Source organism: Arachis ipaensis, chromosome B1 (genome assembly GCF_059453495.1).
Source record: "Arachis ipaensis isolate K30076 ecotype BB chromosome B1, ASM5945349v1, whole genome shotgun sequence".
Lineage (NCBI taxonomy): Eukaryota > Viridiplantae > Streptophyta > Magnoliopsida > Fabales > Fabaceae > Arachis > Arachis ipaensis.
Genome location: NC_142436.1, coordinates 46,388,452 through 46,392,501, shown reverse-complemented (window position 1 = coordinate 46,392,501; position 4,050 = coordinate 46,388,452). Strand labels below are relative to the sequence as shown.

At 34.8% G+C, this 4,050-nt stretch overlaps 1 non-coding gene across 1 annotated transcript; it reads left to right on the top strand.

The window, feature by feature from the left end:
* The first annotated feature begins 220 nt into the window (after positions 1 to 220).
* On the top strand, positions 221 to 328 carry LOC148576444 (small nucleolar RNA R71). The gene has a single exon (XR_015903513.1). It is a non-coding gene; the product is annotated as a small nucleolar RNA R71 (small nucleolar RNA).
* Positions 329 to 4,050: the final 3,722 nt, after the last annotated feature.

Below are 4,050 nucleotides of genomic sequence, written 5' to 3'. Positions count from 1 at the left end.
TATCAACTTCAAGAACTCCCTTCTTCATAGGCGTCCCATTACTCACAGGATTCCTCTCAGAAGTGTACATGAACTGGTTATTAGCAACCATGTCAATGAGTTCTTGAGCTTCTGCAGGCATTTTCTTTAGGTGAATAAATCCACCTGCAGAGGTATCCAATGACATCTTTGATAGCTCGGATAAACCATCATAGAATATATCCAGGATGGTCCATTCTGAAAGCATGTCAGAAGGACACTTTTTGGTCAGCTGCTTGTATCTTTCCCAAGCTTCATAGAGGGATTCACCATCTTTTTGTTTGAAGGTCTGAACATCCACTCTAAGCTTGCTCAGCTTTTGAGGAGGAAAGAACTTGGCTAAGAAAGCCGTGACCAGCTTCTCCCAAGAGTTCAGGCTGGCTTTGGGTTGAGAGTCCAACCACACTCTAGCTTTGTCTCTTACATCAAAAGGGAAAAGCATGAGCCTGTAGACTTCAGGATCTACTCCATTAGTCTTAACAGTATCACATATCTGCAAGAATTCAGTTAAGAACTGAAAAGGATCTTCAAATGGAAGTCCATGAAACTTGCAGTTCTGCTGCATCAGAGAAACTAGCTGAGGTTTCAGCTCAAAATTGTTTGCTCCAATGCCAGGAATGGAGATGCTTCTTCCACGTAAATTGGAATTAGGTGCAGTAAAGTCACCAAGCATCCTCTTTGCATTATTATTATTTTCGGCTGCCATCTCCTCTTTTTGTTCAAAAATTCTTGACAGGTGCTTGCTGGATAGTTGTAATTTAGCTTCTCTTAATTTTCTCTTCAGAGTCCTTTCAGATTCTAGATCTGCTTCAACAAGAATGTTCTTGTCCTTGCTCCTGCTCATATGAAAAAGAGAGAACAGAAAACTAATAATAATAGGGGTCCTTTTTACCACAGTATAGAGGTCCCAGTGTGAGTAGAAGAAAAGAAGAAGAAGAAATTCGAACACAGATGGAAGAGGGGGTTCGAATTTGGGTGGGATGAAGTGTTAGTAGATGAATAAATAAATAAAAGGAGATGAGAGAGAAGGAGAATTTTCAAAAATAATTTTTGAAAAAGAGTTAGTGATTTTCGAAAATAGTTTTTGAAAATTGTTAGTGATTTTCGAAAATTAAGATTTAAAAATTGAAATAATTAGTTAATTAAAAAGAAATTTTGAAAAAGGGGAAGATATTTTCGAAAATTAGAGAGAAAGAGAGTTAGTTAGGTAGTTTTGAAAAAGATAAGAAATAAACAAAAAGTTAGTTAGTTAGTTGAAACAAATTTTGAAAAGATAAGGAGTTAGGAAGTTAGAGAAAATATTTTGAAATCAAGTTTTTGAAAAAGATAAGATAAGAAGATATTTTTGAAAAGATATAATTGAAATTAGTTTTTGAAAAAGATTTGATTTTTAAAATCACAATTAATGACTTGATTCACAAGAAATCACAAGATATGATTCTAGAACTCAAAGTTTGAATCTTTCTTAACAAGCAAGTAACAAACTTGAAATTTTTGAATCAAAACATTAATTGGTGATGTTATTTTCGAAAATTTGATATAAAAATAAGAAAAAGAATTTTTGAAAAATATTTTTGGAATTTTCGAAAATAACTAAGAAATTTGAAAAAGATTTTGAAAAAGATAAGATTTTCAAATTGAAAATTTGATTTGACTCATAAAAACAACTAGATTTTAAAAATTTTTGAAAAAGTCAAATCTAATTTTCGAAATTATGAGAGAAAAGAGGAAAAGATTTTTTTTTATTTTTTTAAATTTTTAATGATGAGAGAGAAAAACATTAAAATTATGCAATGCATGAGAATTTTAGATCAAAACATGTGATGCATGCAAGAATGCTATGAATGTCAAGATGAACACCAAGAACACTATGAAGATCATGATGAACATCAAGAACATATTTTTGAAAAAATTTTTATGCAAAGAAAACATGCAAGACACCAAACTTAGAATTCTTTAATGCTTAGACACTAAGAATTCAAGAATGCATATGAAAAACAAGAAAAGACACAAAACATTCAAATGCAAAGATCAAACAAGAAGACTTACCAAGAACAACTTGAAGATCATGAAGAACACTATGAATGCATGGTTTTTTCGAAAAAAATGCAAGATGCACATGCAATTGACACCAAACTTATAACATGACTCAAGACTCAAACAAGAACACAAAAAATATTTTTGATTTTTATGATTTTCTAATTTTTTTGTATTTTTTCGAAAATTATTTGAAAAACAAAAATAAGAATTCCAAAATTTTAATATGAATTCCAGGAATCTTATGCTTTTTAGTCTAAAGCTCCAATCCAAGGGTCAGGCATGACTTAATAGCCAGCCAAGCTTTAGCATGTAACAGGTAGATCATAGATCAGCAGTAGGTGGATTAGCACCAACTAGCTTGCTCTTGATAACAAATTGGAAGCCTTAGTCCAAATGAATTTAGACATGGCTTTACAGCTAGCCAGGTTTCACATGCTTCATGAAACACTAGAATTCATTCTTAAAAATTTTGAATAAAATTATAAAATTTTTGAAAACATTTTTATTTTAAATTTTTTTTTTCGAAAACAAAGGAGAAAATTTTGAAAGATTTTTGAAAACTTTTTTTTTGAAAACAAAACAAAAAAAGAAAATTACCTAATCTGAGCAACAGGATGAACCGTCAGTTGTCCAAACTCAAACAATCCCCGGCAACGGTGCCAAAAACTTGGTGCGCAGAAATTGTGATTACACTTTGATTATGTAGAATTCATCGCTCTTTCTTTCCCTGGTAATGGCGCCAAAAACATGATGCCAATACCATGGTTCACAACTTCGCACAACTAACCAGCAAGTACACTGGGTCGTCCAAGTAATACCTTACGTGAGTAAGGGTCGAATCCCACGGAGATTGTTGGTATGAAGCAAGCTATGGTCACCTTGTAAATCTCAGTCAGGCGGATATAAAATAGTAATGGAGTTTTCGAAATTAAATAATAAAATAGGGATAGAAATACTTATGTAAATCATTGGTGAGAATTTCAGATAAGCGAATAGAGATGCTTTCATTTATCTGAACCTCTGCTTTCCTGCTATCTTCATCCAATCAGTCTTACTCCTTTCCATGGCTGGCTTTATGTAATGCATCACCATTGTCAATGGCTACTTTCGGTCTTCTCTCGGGAAAATGATCCAAATGCCCTATCACGGCACGGCTAATCGTTTGGAGGCATCACCCTTGTCAATGGTTACATCCTATCCTCTCAGTGAACATGGTCAACGCACCCTGTCACGGCACGGCTATTCATCTGTCGGTTCTCGATCATACTGGAATAGGATTTACTATCCTTTTGCGTCTGTCACTACACCCAGCAATCGCGAGTTTGAAGCTCGTCACAGTCATTCAATCATTGAATCGTACTCAGAATACCATATACAAGGTTTAGACTTTCCGGATTCTCTTGAATGCCGCCATCATTCTAGCTTACACCACGAAGATTCCGATTAAGAGATCTAAGAGATACTCATTCAATCTAATGTAGAACGGAAGTGGTTGTCAGACACGCGTTCATAGGGAATGATGATGATTGTCACATTCATCACATTCAGGTTGAAGTGCGAATGAATATCTTAGAAGCGAAATAAGATGAATTGAATAGAAAACAGTAGTACTTTGCATTAATCTTTGAGGAACAGCAGAGCTCCACACCTTAATCTATGGAGTGCAGAAACTCTACCGTATGAAAATACATAAGTAATGATGAAGTTCATTGGTCTCGGCCCCAGAGGGGAACCAGAGTAATCAAGACTGTGAATACAATGATAAAAAGTTCTATTTATAATAAACTAGTCACTAGGGTTTACAAGAGTAAGTAATTGATGCATAAATCCATTTCCGGGGCCCACTTGGTGTGTGCTTGGGCTGAGCTTGAGTGTTGCACATGTAGAGGTCATTCCTGGAGTTGAACGCCAGTTTTGGTGCCATTTTGGGCGTTGAACTCCACTTTGCAACTTGTTTCTGGCGCTGGACGCCAGAATTGGGCAGAAAACTGG